The sequence below is a fragment of the Dunckerocampus dactyliophorus genome, chromosome 13 (genome assembly GCF_027744805.1).
Source record: "Dunckerocampus dactyliophorus isolate RoL2022-P2 chromosome 13, RoL_Ddac_1.1, whole genome shotgun sequence".
Lineage (NCBI taxonomy): Eukaryota > Metazoa > Chordata > Actinopteri > Syngnathiformes > Syngnathidae > Dunckerocampus > Dunckerocampus dactyliophorus.
This window is the reverse complement of record NC_072831.1, coordinates 24,153,602-24,174,643: the sequence shown is the minus strand read 5'-3', so window position 1 is coordinate 24,174,643 and position 21,042 is coordinate 24,153,602. Positions and strand designations below refer to the sequence as shown.

At 39.7% G+C, this 21,042-nt stretch overlaps 1 protein-coding gene across 4 annotated transcripts in view; it reads left to right on the top strand.

Annotated features, from left to right (window-relative positions):
- luzp1 (leucine zipper protein 1) overlaps positions 1–21,042 on the top strand; it is a 65,849-nt gene that overhangs the window by 6,713 nt on the left and 38,094 nt on the right. The window lies entirely within an intron of this gene.

Here is a 21,042-nt window from a genome sequence, read left to right as displayed (position 1 = left end):
CCTTGTATTTAATCGGGTGACACACTCGCTCACCTGTCACGTTTTGTAATTCTTTTGGAGACCTTCTTTTTTAACCCAAAGTCCTTCTTATTTTGCAAAATCTCTTCACCTTAAGCCTTTACCTTTAGCCTTTAGCCTTAAGCAAAGTGCAAAGCAGGCATTTGTGCATTGTTTTTACCAAAATAACTCAACCGAGTCTTCAAAAGTTTATGTGGGGTGTGGCGTGGGACAAGAAAGAAAATATGTTTTATATAATTATCTACAATTGTCAGCAGCGGACGTGGTTTCTGCTTTCCTTCAGTTGTTTGGCACTTTTTAATGCACACTACTGCAATTTGTCAAGCTGGAGTGGAACAGTATCAACTGCAACTCACGGATTAACTGCCAGGCTCAGCTTTATTTTAATTTTTATGCGAATTAAATAAATCCAGGTCACTGCATTTGCATACTCACTAAGGCTACATTCACACTCCAGGTCAAATTCCGATTTTTTTGCTGATATCTGACCTCTATATGATGCTACTGCAGTCTGAACGTTCGGGTTGTGTATATCTGATCTATAAGTCATCAAAAAGCGTGTTTTGCCGTGCAAAAGTTGGGGAAAGGTAGTCACAGATGTAGGCAAAGGTTCTTCGACAATTTGATAATTATTTAAAAAAATCTGTGTCAGTGAAGCGGTTCACGTCAGTGCCCCATCACTTCTTGCTCCGACATTTACCCACACACTCCTTGGAACCAACATCTTAAACTGCCTTAGCCAGAAGTCTTGCCCTCTTTAATTTTATTTTCTTACGCAAAATAATTAGGGTTTAGAAAATGGTGACTCGGGTTGCAAAAAATCTTTGAAATTGCCACAAATGCACCAGGATTGAGACCCGGAATTGGAACAATGTTTCAACATACGCCACTGCATGTGACATTGCGTTTTATAGCATACGCATCACTTCCCGGACACATTGTGTTCACATTATACACAAACACAAGTCACAATGTTTTGTATTGTGAACGACTGCATGTAGAGATTGTATTTTATACAAAAAATCTAAACTGGGCAGTGTGAAGGTTGCCTGTGTGAGTCCACTGGTTTAATTTAGATGAACAGCTGTGTTAGCATACAAGGTGGCTTCTAGACATATTTCACTGTGTTTTTTACACAAACTGGCACGAAACAGATGTATTCTGTGTTTTGATATCCTCGTTTCTCGAGAGCTATCCACAAGCTTGTCACGGTGACCCGAGCCAGGCTTTCAAACTGCTTCCTAATGTTAAATTTCAGGTAATTTATGAGCACCGGTAGCTCCTGTGTTGTCCTAGCAAAACCCAGGCAGCTACCCTGCTGTGGACCATGTGAAGGTTCACGAACTTATAGCGTGCAACCCAACAGCATCATCTGGTCTTCATTTAGCATCCCTAACCGTCCATCATTTCCCTATCACACGAGAACAGAGACACAGTCAGTATCAAGTCCAAAGATGCCAAGCTAGAATGTGGTTGTGTTGGCTGATCATGAGCATGTGTTTGCCGTTTTCTTTGAGGTGTCTGTATTTTAGTTGTCCAGGCTGCGGTAAAGCTTCTTTATGTCTTTTGAAGCGTCTTGATTAGTCTACACATACAGTATGAGTCACGGTGGGAAGTCTAGACTCTTTATGGATCAGCAAACAGTCAGAGTGCAAACACGGCAAGAAAGGGAATCTTGCAAGAATGAATTGTGAGTCCTGAGGTGGCTGTCCTGATGATTTCCTGATAGCTGCAGTTGATAAGACTGTTGAATCAAGACTGTGTAAGACATTTGTAAGCAAGTGAAACATGGCCTATTATTGTATTGAGTATTAAGGTTCCTTCAGGGCACTTTCTGGTTTCCTTTTGTCAGAAAAAAAGTACCCTGTTGTCCGGTGTCTTTCCCAGGCTACATTGTTTATGGTAGCGGGGAAGAAGGAAACAGCAAGGATGTTTTAACAGTGGGCACTATGGAAAAGACATTTCTCGTAAATTCCTCTTTAGGTGTGTGATTTGGCCTTAAAAAAATGGAGCCCCCTATTTTTCCTGTCAACCCAACTACCCCCTCCCTCCCTTTTCCTTCGTCTACTTGGCCCTGGAGTATTTTTGGAAGTTAATGAAAAGAAATCCGAACTGCCTACCCCCAGAAAAGGCACGTCTGGGTCAGCTGGGTGGAAACTTGCGTTACTAATGTTCTTAACATTGTCTGTGTGATCCGTGATTGTAAATGAGCGTGCGTTCGGTGCAGTGTACAGCGTAGGAATGTTGTGGGTTAGAGAAGGCGGGGAGAAGAGGGTGGGCTGTGGACCTATCTTCACTAAAAGAGAGATGGGTGGGAGGGTTGGGGGATTCAGGAGAATATTTGGCATATTTCAGGAGCCATTCCAGTCTGGTTCAAGATGCATTCTTTGCTGGAGATTTGTCCGAAGGTGAATGTCCACGCTTTACTTCCTGCCAGTCTTGTGGTGGTGCAGACTCTGGAAAAGTCGCTTCAATCAGTTGTTGCCCACCACTGCGCCGCGGGCTGGGCCGAATCAGGCCAAAGAAAACATTTACTAAACAAACTATATAGCCACACACTGTGTTTGTAAAGAACTATGTAGAATTAAATGTAAATGTATATTGTTTTGGAAATACACTGGAACCTTGGTTATCGTCATTCATCTATTCCAAAATGTCCAACTCAAACCAAATACATTTTTCTGTCAATTAATCCGTTCCAGAAAGTACACATTTTTAACACAAAACATGTTGCATATAAATACATATAAATGACAAATGAAAGGGATAAATGAACATTTTAGGTTAGTTGTACCTTCACTGAAGACGTCATTGTTGACAAAGACATGATGTGACGACACCATCAACGCGGACACCACTTTTGTGTTTTGGTATGAGTGAAATCAACAGTGTTCCTCACCTCAAGTCACTGCTTTTCTCTTGATCACGGCTGCAAAACAACCCAAAATGGAGCCAAAGAAAGTTGCAAGTGCCAGAATTTTGCTAAAGAAGGTGAGAAACACTTTTGAACTTGAGAAATAACTCATGGCAAAACAGGAAGGTGGTTGTCCGTGTTGATCTCGTTGTCCTATCGTGTCTTTGCCAACGACACGTCTTCAATAAATGTAAAAGTAACCTGAAATGTTCATTTATCCTTTTAATTTGTCATTTATATGCATTTAGAATTGTTTTTTGCAGGCAAAACTATAAAAATGTCTTTTGTGTTAACATTTTTGAGACTTGTGGCAAAAGAGCTACAGAGTCAGCCACTGATGACATCATAGACATGTTTCCACGTATTAGCATGCTAAAAAGATGCTAACATGGACATTTTGTGATTAAAAATGCATTAAGAACACAGTTGGATCCATGCAGTGTATTAATAACATGACAAAACGTGCGCCATATTGTACACTAACCAGGCAATGTATGCATACCGAGGCAAAATTTGGCCTTTCCATGCTGAGGTTCGACTGTAATGACATTTCTTTTATTCAATAATAAACAATAAATTTTTCTCTGCGTCATGTCGAGGTCAAAGTTGGCCTGTGTGTACGTGAAGAGACAAACGACATTAACAAGCTTTCTCACGGGGGCTGCTAAAAAAAAAAACTTCCTAAGTCAATGAGAATAATGGGGATAAAAGAAAGCAGACTTCAACAAACATTATGACAGCAGCTACTTAAAATATGGCTTTGTCGCTTCATGTTGTGTGCGCAGAGAAGTACGTCGTTCCGTCATTTTGGATTAAACTTAAAAGGAAGTAAACAGAATTTTCAACAATGGCATCAAAGACGTCGCTATTCTCATTCAATTAATTGCATAAGACCGGATTTTTGTAAAAACATGCTGTGCTGGTCGCTCGCGCACACCATCCACGCCATTATCATCTCTCTTGAAAACAAACTTAAGGCCTACACCTATGGTGATGCAGTGTTCATGTTGTGTGTTTTGTACAGTGTTTTTATTTGATGTTTTTGTACATCAGCACATGCAATAGCATTAGATTACTATGAGGTCTGGAGTGTCCTGGAGCATTTTTATTATTTTTTTTCCCCCACCGGTTCATCAGAGGTTTGACAAAAGTGAGCCGGTTTGTGGGCTCAAAAAGATTGAGAGCAACTGTCTTTGAAAGTTGTTTAATAGAAGACAAAAAAATGAAATGAAAATAATACCCTTGTGCCACCTACATTGGCCCATCATGTTATGAACCTCCGCAACATCCATAAAAGGCAAAAATGTCGACCCGCAGTCCTTGGTTTTGTATGTCTTGGACAACGTCTTTTACTATTTGATTGTTTTTATACCGAGTGCTATAATACGTCTCTTTCAACATCTCCTCCACGGCTATAGTTAGCGCTTCACTCCTCCAGGATTTATGAGGCTTCGGTCTGTTATTTGCAGTCAGATGGGCACTGACTGACGCGACAGCGGTTGGCAGGAGTTTGTTGTGGAAGTCGGATCCGGTTCAGGGCTCAGCGGAGGTGGGGTTCATCCAGAGGTTATGAATCAGCGCTTGGAGAAGAACATTTGGTTCTTAGACATATGAAGCTTGTTAATGTTTTTATATTGTAAAACGGAGAGTACTGAATGTCATTCACACACGTGTTTGCCAGTGAAAAATGATCAAATAATTTTTTTTTATGTCGGTGTCGTGATATGCGATATCAAAGTAGATGGTGGTGCTTTGGTTTTGTCTGATGTCTTCATGTTTTGATCTCAAAGAAACTCATAAAAGTGACTACAAAGAGCTGTTTGTAGTGGCCCAGCTTTTGTTGTTGTTTTCGCTAGTTTGTATTCAGCGTGCTAGGCTATAACACGGATATTTTCAAAAACGCACATTTCCCGCATTCTGGTATCTGGGGAAAAAAACTCCATCCACACACGTTAGGGTTTTTTTTAATTAAATTTTTTAAAATGTTGACATAAAACACATTCGATGGCTGTCTTGTGCATTTTGCATTTTGCAACAAAATCAACTGCGGCTCACTTGCTTGTGCATTATAATGCCTCGGTTCATCAATATAGTGAAATATTTCATGTGATATTTAAAATGATAGCTGGCTTACATTGAGCACAGGAAAACCATGAATGATTTTTTCAATAGCTCGTGCACTTTATAAGGCGCACACACGTGTGTCTACTGCTGCATAAAATGACTACTGATGTTAACTTCTGATTCTGAGGTTTAGCATCAGATAATATCGCACATTTCTTAAGACACAAAAAGCTCAGTTTTACCCCACCACACACACACAGAGTCGAAGTTATTGAAAATTCCCTTTTACCAGAAGCTCAGTTTTTAGAGACAAACAGTGCCCTCCATTTTGCCTCGTCACCTGCTTCAATCATGACTTGATCAACACACAATGAAGACGTTCATAACCATTGATCAATCAATTATGTTGATTATTTAGTTCATGGACCCACTTTTCCAGGTAACTGGCATGGGAACAGGAATTCAGAATAGTCAAGGAGAGCTTCACCCATCCCTTTTTAGACTTAATTGATTGATTAAGTTTGGATTTCCCAATCTAGGAAATGTAGTCCATCCCGAGGGGTAAAATGCAGTGTTTCCAGTGCCGTCCTTTAGCAGATGTTGCTGGAAAATAGTACATTTATGAGCTGGATATTGTGCTTAACATTTCATACGATTTCCGGCAAGGCTCTATGAAAAACATGTTGAGTTCATTTTCGGTTTAGAAAAGTCCAAATAGTCTCTTCTACATGAAAATATACATCAACTACACACTATTACCATTACCATCATTATGTTTGGCTCAAGGATGACTCTCAGAACTGGGATCCTCACATGTTCTTCTTCACAAGTCAAGCATACGAGCGGGGGAAACACAAAATACACACTCCTGCCCGACCTGTTCCAAGCCTACACAGGGCGGCTCTCAAAATAAAATTCCTCTCACAGATTATTTTACTTGTGATCAGCAAATATACATGTTCTCCGGGTGAGGAATGTTGGGACGCCATGGTAACCTGGCTATTACTCACTTCCCTGTCTCTTTGGTCCACCGCTGCTTTGTCTTCACTGTTCTGTTCTTTGACCCGCTTTGTCGACCGAGAACATTTGATCTAGTTTTTGTAGAATTTACAAGCGGGTCAATTAAAGCAATACAAAAAAGGTTTAGGTGATGGACAGAATAAGGCAGCGCTTCTCAAATATTGGAGAGGGGGCAGGTCTGTGTCATTATTCATGCTTCATCGATGCTGACGCCGGCAACTAATACAATGTTTCTACAGATAATAAATATTATCAGGTTCCCAATAGTATTTCAAATCAGGGTGTCGTGAAAAATGTCTGTCCCCTGGGGGGGGGACAGAAAATAATTGAGAACCACTGTGATAAGAGAACCATGATCATTGGACGCAATACAGTTATTGTGTGATTGATACTTACATATGTGTTAAAAAATAGAGATATTGTTTTTAATGTTTTATAGATATTATTAATGTAAGACACAGCTTAGCAAAATAATATTGATATATTATATTATATTATACCACACCACACCACACCTGGACACATGGACACATGGTTTGGACTTAAATCCAAATAATGCCTTCAGGTGTCCCAACATTTGTTAAATACCATCTGTCGACATAAAAACAGTGAGAAAGTGTTATTTCCTATGAGAAATCTTATTTGGCCAACTTTACGCAGCAGGTATGTTGCATCATGTCATTAAAAAAAAGACAAACAGCTATGTAAGTCATTATGAGAAAGTGTCTTTGAGGACTGTTTCCTCCATGTAACATTTTGTTTTGGACACTAGTGGAAACACTGACAAGAGAGAGCCAAAACCACAACACAAACGGCTCATCAATGGCTCAGAAGACAACAGCCTGAAGCATTCAACTGTCTTCAGAATCAATGAGATAAAATGACTCATAACAGTACACTTTCTGTATTTGTCCATGTGTTCATGTATTAGCACGGCTGGATTTAGGAGTGGTTATCACTGGGCTGCAGATGCCTGCAGACCATGACTTTTGGGCTATTTTCAGCACATTCCCTTCTGGTAGTTACCCTCATTTCTGCTTTGTTATTTTTAATCATAATTTTATTATGTTTTTCTCCATCTGAGGGCTGGTTTTCCCTTGAACATGCCATCATTGCTTTTGGAGCACATTCTTATAAAACAACCAGGATAAATGAGGCGGCACCATACTTGGCCATGGTAACACTGAATAAAGGTTTTTGAGTTTTTGCTTTTTTGTATTCATGTTTTTGATTTGTAATTAGCCACATTAGACCGGACCAATCTGTATATATGTTCAAGCATTTATCTAACCCGTAGAGACAACAGTGCGTTAACTGGAAACATGCTATATTTCGAGAGAGGCTGTGAAAACTTTACTGTGATAATGTTGAGAAAGTGAAAAGGAAAATGTAGCTCTCTTTGGTCACATGGGCATTTTTTTCACAAGTATATTCCACACCACAGCAGCAACAGAACCAGTGTTAGCGGTAAGCCAGCATTAAAACCACTGATTAGTTCATTGTAAACAGTGTAAGACACAATTTCACACTGACAGCTGAGTAGTGCAACCAACACTTTTCAAGCGCATGCAGAGGTAGATACAAGCAGCTGCATGATACTTCGAATGCAGCTAATGCCCTCTTGTAGAGTTAATAAAAAGTACATCAGGAGGTTACTTACAGCCACAGGTGTAACCGCTAATTAGAGACCCTGCAACTGCAACTCGAAACGATATCATTTTGGGTGCTCGTATATACAAGTGCGGCAGTTTGGAGGCAGGAGACAAACTTTCGGCCTCAAAGTCATTGTCAAAGTCATCGGCCGATTTCACCCTTGGATAATTGGTAGTAATAATGTAATAATGCTGTATGTTATGCTTGACCCCCATCTGCTCACCGGAAGTGACGCGAGGTCACGTGGTTGAAACTCAATGATTGGGGATTGATCCCATGCTCTCTACATTAAACTCAGCTATGTGAACCACTACACTACCAATCACAACCAATGTGGCAAGGAGAAATTGGGCACCCCAAACTTCAAAATGAAATATCAAGAACGTTATTTTTTTTCTACCTCATAGACTGCTGTTTCCTGAACAAAAAGCACCCAACTATTGACTTCATGTCCTCATTTGTCATCATATATTTTTTACAATTTAGTGCCCTCATCACCAGATAACACTAGTTTTACCAGTGTAGCTGGGATTGTGCATACATGTGGACAAATCAGTGGATCTTAGGAGAGCTTCGCTGGAATCCTATAACACTCCCAGGTCGCTGACTGGCTCATTTGTGCACTGTAGAGCATTGTGGAATACCAGGCATATTTTATGATCCTACCTCAGCCACGGTCCTCCCTTTCTCAGAGCGTCTGGGTTTATTTGTGGAGCACCCATGGAGTTTGTATGCATCAATATGTCAATGTAAGGAAGCATAGCTTAGTTTGTCACTCAGTTTATTCTCTTCCTGCAGCCTTGACAAGCGGGTATATACAGTACAACATGTTGTGTGTTGACTGCCTGGTCAAACACAAATACGAGTTGAAGACTTCTGGTTCTTATTTTCCACCTCAACTTTTTTTTTTTTTTTTTTTTTTACTGCATTCAGTGCCCCAACAAGTGACAATGTAGTCAGTCATGTTAACAACCTAAGATTTATAGTGAATGTTATCCTGTAGTTATGGGGGGTATTTTCTCATTTGTCCTGTAGGCCTAATTTAAAGGGTATAAATTAGCTCAAGCTGAATGTGTTCCACATGTGCGACAATTAAGATAGCATGACTCATTTTTTTGTCCATTCAACAGGCGGTTGCTTTCACCAATATACTATATAAGAGCCTCTGCTGTTATATCAGATTTTTTTGGCCGTGTAATGTAGCTAACTGCAAATCATTTGTGACAACACAAAACATTTGTTAGACATTCTGCTATAATGTCAAAAAAGTGCTATTTGCTCACACATATCTTTCCCAAGTCATCAGTGACTCGCATTCGATTCAAGGAATTTAATGCTATAGCATAAAAAATGCTGTAATTTTACTATTTGCGTGTTCGTACGTCTCACAAACGTCAAGACACGTCGCATACAGTACTGGCATGCTAACACAATTGTTAAGAAAATTTTTGACGAATCCTTTGTTCAACAATTCCAGATGCTAGTTATAACAGTTGCAACAATTAGTATTGAGTTAAGCTGTTTCCGCTGCTAATTTGGGACAGTATGAAACATTTGTCTGCCATTTTGTTATAGCGTCAAAAACATTGCCATTTTACTATTTGCGTGATTGTATCAGTTACTAACTTTTAGAGGTGCCACCTATTGGCCAGCTACAATTGGCCAGAGCATCTATTAACAGTCGTTCAATGTAGCTGTAGTTCTGCTAGTCATTTGGGACAATTCAAAACATTTGTTAAACATTCTGCTGTAACGAGCAAAAAAGTGCTATTATTTTGCATATTGGAGATGAATTTCCGCAAAATAGGAATCAATGTTAATAACTGGAATATTTCCGTAGATAGACCATAGAAAACCTTACGTTACCATGCGTTTTTTACCTTTACTCTCCTATTATTTTTTGTTTACACAACGTTGCTAATGCGCAGGCTATAGGATCACTGCAGACGGCCATCATAGCATGATAGTGAGCTAACTAGTTAGCCTTCAATGTATTTATTCTAAATGTAAGAAAGGGTTTCAAACTCAGTGGGGAAGAAGGACAAAGAAAGAAGCCAAATACTTACCACTTCCACATGGAATAGGAGAACCTTTTTCCCACTCTGTCAAGTTTATCATGCCATGGCTGTCGCCCATCTATGACCTCATCAGCGGTTGACTCTTTGGTTCTTTGCCAACTAGCACAGTTACGCCACGAGTGCCTGCTTTTCTTATTGATCACGGCTGCTAGATAACCCACAATGGAGCCAAAGAAAGTATGTGAGCGTTTTGATAAAGAAGGCGAGAAATACATTGAATTGAAGAAATAAGACAAAGGTGGTGTTCGTGTACATCGTTGCTTATCCCACGCAGCTGCGTCACAGCTGTCTTTGTCAACAATCAAGTCTTCAGTCAAAGTGAAAGTGACGTTAGATGTTCATTTGCTGATTTTATATGCATTCATATACATTTACAATTGAATAACTATTAAAAAAGTGTTTTGTGTTAACATTTTTGAGTGTCCGGAACAGACTAATTGAATTTGCATTATTTCTCATGGGAAAAATTGATTCACTTCTCGTGCGTTTTGGTTTGAGTCGGACCTTCTGGAACGGATTCATGACACTAATCGAGATTCCACTGTATGTCAATGTCTTCTGTGTTCATTTGTAAGAGGACACTATTACCTACAATGGACAGAGACAACAAATATTTTCTATTTCTAGCCCCAATGTTTTTTTTATCTTGTCTTTTTTAATTGCTCCCCAGCGCTTAAGTCCCACGCAGGCCTCCCTTCCTCCTTTTCTCTTTAGGTGTGTACAGTGTTGAAGAATGCTGCTAAATTAGCGCTTTATCTCTTTTAGGGACCGGGTTGTATCTGCACTCCCAGCAGCCATGCCAAGCATTTGAGACACAATTGACCTTAAAAGGAAACAATAGCAGCCTATCAATTCGGCTCTGCCAGTCAAAGAATGGCTCGCACTCCTGTATGGGCAGGTCCAGCTGGGCTACGACAACAACACAAGGAAGTGCTTGTCAGCTGAACTTTGAGACTGCATAGAAATAACAGAGCACCCAAAGAGATATAATAGGAGTAAACGTGGAACAGGACAAAATAGCTCTCATTTTCTGTCATTGACATTTCTATAAAGTTGTGGAGGTGCTTTGTTTTAACTTACCGTACTATATCAGCATCCGCATGATTGCACAATGCAAACCTTCCTGCTATGTTTACCAAGTGTCTGGGAGGGAAAAAAGACAGCTTGATTTATAATGCTAAGGAATCCAGTCTGATGACGATAACAGTTTGGGTGGTACCACAGATAGTGATAACATATTTTTTTCATCGTTTGTTTTCATATGACCTATAACTGACAGCTAATCGTGTTTCTTTTTATCATAAAAAATCACATATATTAGTAAATACACATTATTACAACATTATTATAACATTATATAGCCCCTGTAGACATTGAATAATACTCCTTTAGTCACCTTTACACTCCTGTTGTTCTTGGTTTGCACCACATTGCGTAACACTAATGCGCAGGCTACAGGATCACTGCAGGGACATAAAAGATGGGCACCGCTCACAGCATATAGCAGGCGACCGAGCTAACTAATTAGCCTCCAATTTTTTGTTCTAAACTTAAGAAAGTGTTTCAAATGGAGTGGGGAAGAAGGACAAAGTAAGAAGCCGAAAACATACCACTTCCACACGGAATGGCAGGAGAACTTTTTTTATGCTTATGTTGGACAAGTCACGGGTTCAGGTAATGTATGGTCATGCATACAGTAATGTCTCATCAATGTAACATTACTGACACCTAGTGAGCAGGATACTACATATGACTGGTCTTTCAATATTTTTTTAAGTTTAGAAGAAATCAATTCAAGGCTACTGTGATTGGCAGGGAACTAGTCCAGGGTGTACCCTGCCTCTCGGCCAAAGTCAGCTGGGTTAGGCTCCAGCATACCCCCGCGACCCTAATGAGGATTAAGGCTAATTGGTTAGCTTGCCATCTTGAGTCCCTGCACCATAAGAGTTGCTCAATGTGGTGTAAACAAAGAATAATAGGAGTGTAAAGGTGACTACAGGGGTGTCCAATAATGTTAAAAACCGTATCTAGAAAGTCATAAACAATTTTTTTTTTGCTCTAAGTACGAAATGTGAAATCAGTTGATGCGGTTCCCAGGCGCTGATGGTGAATGCTGGCGCATATGTGGAATTTTAAATACACTTTAAATACACTTTCTTATTATATTAATTTCTTGTACGAATTATTGTTCAGAAATAAATAAAAGTAATAAAAGTACTTAAAATGGGGAGTTACTTTTCTATCACACCGCATACATTTTAAGCCTTTTTCTAAATTAATAAAATATATAAAAAATGTCAAATTGGCCCTTCTCCCCGGGACTCATACATTTCTTCAAGGTTGGCAGGTCTGCCATTGTTGCAGTCTGACTACAAGATGCTGGCGCTGAAGTTGTTTTACGCCGTGTCGTTCAGTGAAAGCGCTTGCTGTGTAAAAAGGCACAGGGAAGTAAATGTTCTATCTCCTGTAATGGTTTTGATGTTCTATGTGACAGACACAAACTAGTGAAGATGGAATGAACAGCGCTGGTTAGGGGCAAGTAGTGCACTCCATTTTATGTGTCATTCTTTATGATAGACAGCAAAAACCACCATGTTAAATCATCATGGTTTATATTGCAGATTTGACCATGAGGCCTCCTCACATTTTGCCAGATTGGCACATTAAGGGGATTTCTATGTAATAAAGGGATGGATATTTCTTGTCATTTATTACTGCTGCGTAAATAAATAATAGTTTCCATCGAGGCGTGCTGTGAGTGTGTGAAACCCTTGGCTGGTGTTTGTGAACCGGGGAGAGCTTGAGGGCTATAAGTCATTAGATATTAGGACAGGTTCTGCAGGTTCACAGTCAAGTTTGAGGAGGTGAATGGTTTTCTCTCTGACAGCTTGTAGCCGCTCCACCTCACCACTGCCCCGGAATGCAAATAGCAGCAGAAGAAAAAGGGAGGAATGCAGTTGAACACATTTCCTCCTTCTGTCTGCTACTTTCTACACCTTCCTGTCTCTCGCCATCCGTCCCCCCCCCCCCACACACACACTGCTGCGCTTGCTCTTTCTCACCCTCTGTCCCACCCTCGTCCTCTCTCGCAAGGCATCCTGTCCGCAGTGTTTGACTTGAGCATTCCTTTCCTCCCCGAGCAGACAAAACAACCCCAGACCTCTCAGAGCTGCAACCCCCAGTGCGCGCACACACCCCCACACGCACGCACATACACACACTCACTCTCCCTGCTGTTAATCACTAAGGAAATGGGTTCCCATACAAACAGGGCCTGGCTGGCCAGTGGAACCCCGGCTGGAGTTTCAGGCCTTGAACGCTTCTCCAGCGGAGGAAATTTAAGGCAATCTATCCCGTACTTCTTCCTTTTATTTTCCCTCATTTCCTCTTTTGTTTTATCCGATGGGATTCCGCCGTCCCTGTGGATGCTTCCTCTTCTGTGCTCCATTTGAATCCAAATATTTTCTGGAAAACATTCACCTTCCAGTAAATGGTGTTTCACTTGTATAGCGCTTTTCCACCTCCAAGGCGATCAGAGCGCTTTGACACTGCTAGCACATTTACCTACTGATGACGCAGCATCAGGAGCAACTGGGGGTTCAGTATCTCGCACAAGGATACCTCAACGCGTTCACGGGAGGACAGAGGATCGAATCCGCAACCTTCAGGTTGGGAGACAACCACTCTACCACCTGAGCCATGCCGCCCAGTAAGGTTACTTGTTGCCGTGTTCTCTGTTTCAGTCCAGTCTTGGGTTAGAACAGTGGTTCTCAATTATTTTTTGTCATGCCCTCACTGAGGGACAGAAATGTTTTGCCCCCCCCCCCCCCCCCCCCCCCCCCCCCCCCCCCCCCCCGGTGAAACTGAAACTTGCAAAATGCATCAAAATGGAGAACAGTGAAACATACAAGCGTATTCAAGAGTCAAGTTGCATGCTGACTACGACAAATTCATACATGTTGGCAGGTCTGTACTAACACTGAAAGTCCTCCCTGCCTCTCACGCCGCCCCGACAGTTAACCGTGCCCCCCCATTTTTGCATCATCTCTGTGTGAACAAGGAACAACTGACAGCCCCTGAACCATCCGTTATAACCGTGATCGCTCACAGTTTAAGTTCTGACCACCATTTCCACTGTATGTGCATTACATGTTACAAAAAGTCTTCCATGACTGTGGCTCTTTCACACAAAGATTCTGAAAAATCGGTACATCAAATACGTAAAAAAAGATGGAAGGAGGCAAAAACATGTCGCGTGTTGCTTTGTGTTAGCCTTGTTTTTAGCATTAGCATCCCAAGTCAACTGATGACGGAAACGTCCTCTTCTTGGTTTGTCAGTTTGTAAACGCAGACTACCGACACCTACGATGCAAGCGCGACGACTCGAAATGTGAAAAGACAAGTCATAGTCCTGGGTCGGTACAGTGTGAGTGCATCTTGCGTAATCAAAACAACCAGAGCGATGCAACTCATGGTACGCTTGCTCATGCACTAGCACAGGTGTGCAACATACAGTAGATGTGTCATCTACTCTATGCAGTTGTTCCTTCCGCCAATTTTTAATGATAATTGGCACCTTGCATACTAACCAGAAGAACACAAAATAAACAAGCTCATATTGCGCTTGCTCATGCACAGGCACCTGTGTGTAACATAAATGGATCATATATTGAGGCCTGAAACTAACTGGTGTTTTCTTAGTTGATTCATCTGACACTCGAGTCAACGGTTAGGTCCTAGAGCAGGGGTCGGCGACCCGTGGGACCAGAGCCGCATGTTGCTCTTCAGCTCCTTTGTTGTAGCTCCCGCTGAAAGACATTTTCAAAACAAGCACTCAACACTTTCTGAAAAATAGTCCATTAATTTCAATGTACAGTAGTTCCCTGCAGTCCAGCCCTGCACACGATGGGCTCGAACATGTGAGCATAATGGGCGCCACACACAGGAGGCGATGTTGCTTCTAATCCATTCATTTTCAATGGAACCTGCGCGACAGAGCGATTATTGTGAGTCTATGTCCAGCCAAGTGACAGGTGAATTCCGTGCTCACAAAATGTTATGCTAGTGCTTGTCATCGTGCACACGCTGGATTGCGCCGCAATCCCAGAAAGTTACAAATTTCCACTTTTCACTGCTGTCGCCCAGACGAGGACCAATCACCGGGAGTTTCATTGACTGACCAATGAGCGGACAGGATGCTATTCGGTACGCTCTCGCAGGTAAACACGGAGTAAAAAAATATATTTACCGTGTCAGATTTCCTGAAGCTATTTGACATTTCTAAAAAACGAACATGGAGATATAAATAAAAAAGTGGCATGGGAACTTGTGGCGCCAGAGTAAACATATCAGGTAAGTTTGCATTAGTTGACACAGACACTTACAGTGGTGTGAAAAAGTGTTTGTCCCCTTCCTGATTTCTTATTTTTTTTTGCATGTTTGTCACACTTAAATGTTTCAGATCATCAAACACATTTAAATATTAGTCAATGACAACACAACTCAACACAGTTTTTAAATGAAACTTTTTATTATTAAGGGAGAAAAAAAATCCAAACCTACATGGCCCTGGGTGAAAAAGTGATTGCCCCCTAAACCTAATAACTGGTTGGGCCACTCTTAGCAGTAACAACTGCAATCTATCTGCAATAACTTGCAGTGAGTCTTGGAGGAATTTTGGCCCACTCATCTTTGCAGAATTGTTGTAGTTCAGCCATATTGGAGGGTTTTCCAGCATGAAGTGCCTTTTTAAGGTCATGCCACAGCATCTCAATGGGATTCAGGTCAGGACTTTGACTAGGCCACTCCAAAGTCTTCATTTTCTTTTTCTTCAACCATTCAGAGGTGGACTTGCTGGTGCGGCGTTACTTTTACGCCAGATTTAATGGGACACACACTTTCCAAAAAGATAAACTTTTATCTCATAAGACCGCAGAGTATTTTTTCCAAAGGTCTTGGGGGTCATCACAATGTTTTCTGGCAAAATTGAGACTAGCCTTAATGTTCTTTTTGTTCAGCAGTGGTTTTCGTCTTGGAACTCTGCCATGCAGGCCGTTTTTGTGTCTTTCTTATGGTGGAGTCATGAATACTGACGTTAACTGAGGCAAGTGAGGCCTGCAGTTGTTTGGATGTTGTGGGGTCTTTTGTGACCTCTTGGATGAGTCGTCGCTGGTGTAACTTTGATTGGCCAGCCACTCCTGGGAACGTTATCCACAACTGGCGAATGTTTTCGCCAGTTGTGGATAATGGCTCTCACTGTGGTTCGGTGGAGTCCCAAAGCTTTAGGAATGGCTTTATAACCTTTCCCAGACTGATAGATCTCCGTTAACCTCAGTTAAGTTATGCTTTAACAGTTTTTCACACCGGGCCATGTAAGTTTGGATTTTTTTCTCTTAACTCATTCAATCACAGGCATTTTTTCAAAAGACAACCCCTTCAATACCGGCCATTTTAGATGATTTTGACTGATTTTTCAAGGCACACAGAATATTGTGTTCTGTGACTATATAAAAATGAACCTACCAAAAGAAAGATTACTCTCATCTTTCATCAGAAAAAATAGTTTGTTTTTACCTTTTTCCATTCTTTAGTAATCAGCAGAAGGTTTTTTTGCTTTTGAGACAACTGAAATATCTAAACAACTGTACCACGATATAAACAATACAAAAAAGTGTTGTTTTACATCAAAATAACAATTAATTTACAAATATAACACCATGAACTAGTTTCAGTTTTCACATTTGGAACTAAACTGTGTGTGCATGCATATGCATGCATTAAAATGTTCCTACAATGCATAACCTGCACGCTACATTCCTTCATACTCTTCCACTTCCTCCTTGCTGTCGAGTGTGTTTTTACATGGAAAAGATCCATGCATCAAATCAAATTATCAAATGCAGTTCTGTGGCTGTTTTTATGACTTAAAACTGCTCAAACAGTGACATCTTTTAATGTGCAGTTGCGTCATGACCTCTTTTTGCCTCTTGCACAAAAAAACGCAAAAAACGTATAAATATTTCTTTGGTATTTAATGAGTTCATAATAAAAAATTTCATTTAGAAACTGCATTTTGTGTTCAGTTGTGTTGTCATTGACTAATATTTGCATTTGTTTGATATGAACCATTTAAGTGTGACAAACATGCAAAAAAATAAGGGGCCTACTTTTTTGCACCACTGTATGTAAGTTTATCAACGATGCGAGCAACAGCACTTGATCAACACCGGCCCCCTTTTCTCCTCTGAACTACTTTGATACCCCAAAATTCCCTCCAAATCTGACACCAAACAAAACCGCGGGAGGCTCGTAATTCGCACTCACCGGGGTAACACTACTACAGTACAGTAGTTGGCATCCGTTACACATGCACACTGCACTTCTATTTATTTTATTCTGTTGTAATAACTGGTAAAATTAAGTAAGATTCAAGCTTTTAAAAGCTGATAGGATTTTTTTTTTTTTTTTTAAACTGATGTTTTGCGGCTCCAGACTATTTTTAGTGGGCGAGGGGGCAAAATGGCTCTTTGACAGTAAAGGCTGCCGACCCCTGCCCTAGACGGACCCAAATCAATATGAACCAAACACAAACAGTTGTTTGGTCCGCAACATATCAGAAAAGATAAACACAAAGATAATACAGTAGGTCTGCTTTCATGGATCACTAAGGGAATTGAAATGTATACACATTTGAGATGCTGAAATCAGAAGGTATTTTTAGTTTTAAATCAAAAAACAATTAATTGAATACTAAAATATTTGCTATTAATTAATTGGATAATTCATTAGTCATCAAAGCATGAATTCATTGTTGAAGCTCCAAATAGATTTAATGCAATAATCCCTCCTGCCAGTTATTAAAGATTACAAACACCATGCCTAATCGAAATAACCAAATAAGTCTTTGTTGTCATGTCGTCACTTGTCGTTATCTGTTGGTTGAGAAACTGCCGTAATGTAAGTCATGAAGTTGCGATAGCCGTGCAGTTAATAAACAATGTGCTGGGAAAACATCAGAAAAAGTATTGTTTGCCAAACGAATTGCTGCCATTGTTTTTGTTTTACTCACATATATCTGCACTGAACACATAACACACTCCCCTTTTTTAAATTTTTTTAACAAGTTAGTCAGACAGAAAGAATACAATTTTCACACATAACTTTGAGACGTGTTTTCAAGTGATTTCAGTTTTAGGATAAAAATACGAAAGAAAGGATCAGCATGTACTTGTAGTAAAAGTCGCTAATACCTCTGCTAAGTGCATAAAGATAAACATTTTATTTTCCTAAATAATCTAAAAGGTGGTCATATCTTGCCTTTGTTTTGGTAGCACATCACTGACATGTCAGGATATGAAGGATGATGATACACCTCAAATGATACATGTGCAGGAATAAATCTTTACAGCATGTACAGACATGTTTGGGATATGATAGTTGTATTGCATGTCAAAACGGATGTCAAGACAAACGTCTGCTAAAAGGCCCAGCCAGCACTTGTTGTTTTATTTTTGTTTTATAAAGTTATTGAAATCAGTGATTCTCAATTGGTGGTTTGTGACCCAAAAATGAGTCCCGCACCCATTTTTGATGGGTCGCAGGCTTTAGTCTGGGCAAAAAATAATAATCTTGCACTGTTATTCTAAAGGCGATTTTTTTTTTTTTTAAAGCTATTCTTAAGGTAGCAACAGTTATTGAAAAGCTAATGTTATCGAAGAAAAACACTTGTTAGTATTTTGTGTCGAGCTTGAGTTGCACAGGAAACGGTTTCAAGAAGTGCTCTTTATTTGAAAGAAATGAGCAAAGAGGTCATTAACACAGACGTCTATAAAATCCCAACACAAGTCGACACAAATGGAACACACAAGACAACTGCACCACACTGACTATGTGGTTATCAACACTAATATAGAGTACATGCAAAACTATACTGTACTCATCGTTATAACCCGCAAGGTATGCTGGGGAACCTCACGGTAGCCATTCTTACCGACACGGAATTTAGGTCACTTCTTGTCATTACGCCAGTTAAGTTAAGAACCACTGATCTAAACCGTTCACCATGTCATCCCTAGAGGTTGTCCTTGTTTAAACGGCAAACTAGTTGAGACTGAATCACAGCGCCTCTGCTGGTAGCAGCCAAGTTGTTCACTCCATTTTACCTCTAGTGCTTCAATAATTGGTTTAATTTGACTGTATATTTAGCAAAATTATCACATATGGAATACATTTGTTGCATCAAAGAGTTCTCCCTGATGACTGACAGCCAAATAGTCTGTTTAAAAAAAGAAACTTTTGGCTACAACGAATGCACTTATGAAGTATTTATCGACGTGCTGTCATGTTTTTGTTCTTACAGTGCGGAAAATCAAACATTTGGATCACATTTTGCATCCTCTTTTTTTTTTCCACGCAGTCTCATTGCGGATACTGGCAGGAAGCTTGTGTGACAGCAACACAAATGTGGTGGTTTTGGGTATGAAAAACAGTACTTTGCAAATTTGTTGAGGCCAGCCCCCCCCCCTCATGTAGACTCTAATAATCTCTGTCACTTGCTTGATTCACATGAAGTGGTTTTTGGAGAGCGTCTCACAAAGTAGAATGCCAATAAAAGGAAGACAAGTATTAAAGTCTGTGTAAGTAGCTTAGTGAATCACAAATGGCAACTGTAATAACAAGGTGCTGCGTGTAATTATGTTATACGTTGGCTGTCGTTGTTTAAGCAGGCATGTGATTTAGGTAGGGACACTAAATAAGATTGAACCATCCGTCTGGTTCGATGCCTTCGTCGTAGGTTGACTGCAAGCAGGCCTGTGCACATTTCAGAATTTCAGAATTCAATTCAATGGATGAATATGAATTTGAATTGACTCCACCACACAGGATGTTTAATTGCGTTTGGAAAAACAGGAAGTGGAATTGAATTGAAAGCATTTCAGAGAAATTCATTCTCATCACATATCACGTTAGATAATCTAAACATTCATTTTTCTTCCAAATGACACTAACAGACACTAACATGAAGCATGATCCATAATGTTGGAAAGTTTAGCACTTTATGAGAAGTCAAAGTATAAACCAGCTTTGGCCTTCAGTTATTTATAATTATCATCAATTTATTTCACTAGTGTACTCCAAATGTTTGGACAGCTATTTTAACTTGGATAAAGAAATGATCGTCTATTTCTTTCTGAATGAGAAATCCTATCGAGTAAGAGCTCGTGACAGGAGATCATGTGATGTGACACCCATACTTAATTGTGTAAAAAATAAATTAAATTGGGTGTCCAAAGTTTTTTCCACCGAGGGCCGCATAGTGAAAAACCACTTAGATATTTTTAGATATATTTATAAATTTTGTAAAAAAAAAAAAAAAAAAAGGCTAAAAAAATTATTATATGTAAATAGACAAAAACAAAGCATTGTGTTGTTATTAGCTATTAGCACCAGCATTTCACATTCATCTATCTACATTGTGCCTTTTTGTTCTATTTTCCCCATTATTATTATTATTATTATTATTATTTTTTTACAGTGTGCCGTGGGCCGATAAAAATGGGCTGCAAATGGCCCCCGGGCCACACTTTGGACGTTTTCTGACGTTGTTAATAGTCGTGCAAGCGTAAAAACAGGTTAAATGCTGTTCATATGAAAACTTAAAAACAACATAACAACCTTTGAGACAATTGACAAAGGCTGTTGTCATTATGTTGACATACAATTGTCATACAAGCATAAAAACAAGTTAACCACTGTTAATAATGAAAAAAACCAGCCAGTTTGGACTTTACTCTTCTTCTGGAACTGTCATGATATTCAACCAACACCTCCGTCAGCATTATCATTTTTGTAACGGCAGAATTTGTATTTGTACCTTGTACCAAGGTATTCTGGGAGATGAAGTGCTGCTCTATCTATTGAAAGTTTTTACAATCTTAATGATCTGTTTTATCTGAGTAGGTTTTCAATGTTAATTTCTGATTTAAAAAAAACAAACAATTACTGTACTTAACTATCTATTATAATAAGTGTTGTTCACAACAAGTCCATACAATAATAGTTTTATAAAATTCATATACTTAAATATATACTGTAAAGTTTCAATGTTCCATACACCTTAATTATGCCTCATGGATTTCTTTGAATTTAATGGAATTTCAATTCTACTTCTTCATTGCAACCGCAATTCAAAATCAAGAATTGAATTGGAATTCAGAGGTCATTCTCAATTCAATTCTGAATTTTGTACAGCTCTGACCGCAAGGCAGGAATTAGCACATGAGTTTGGGGCGGTGA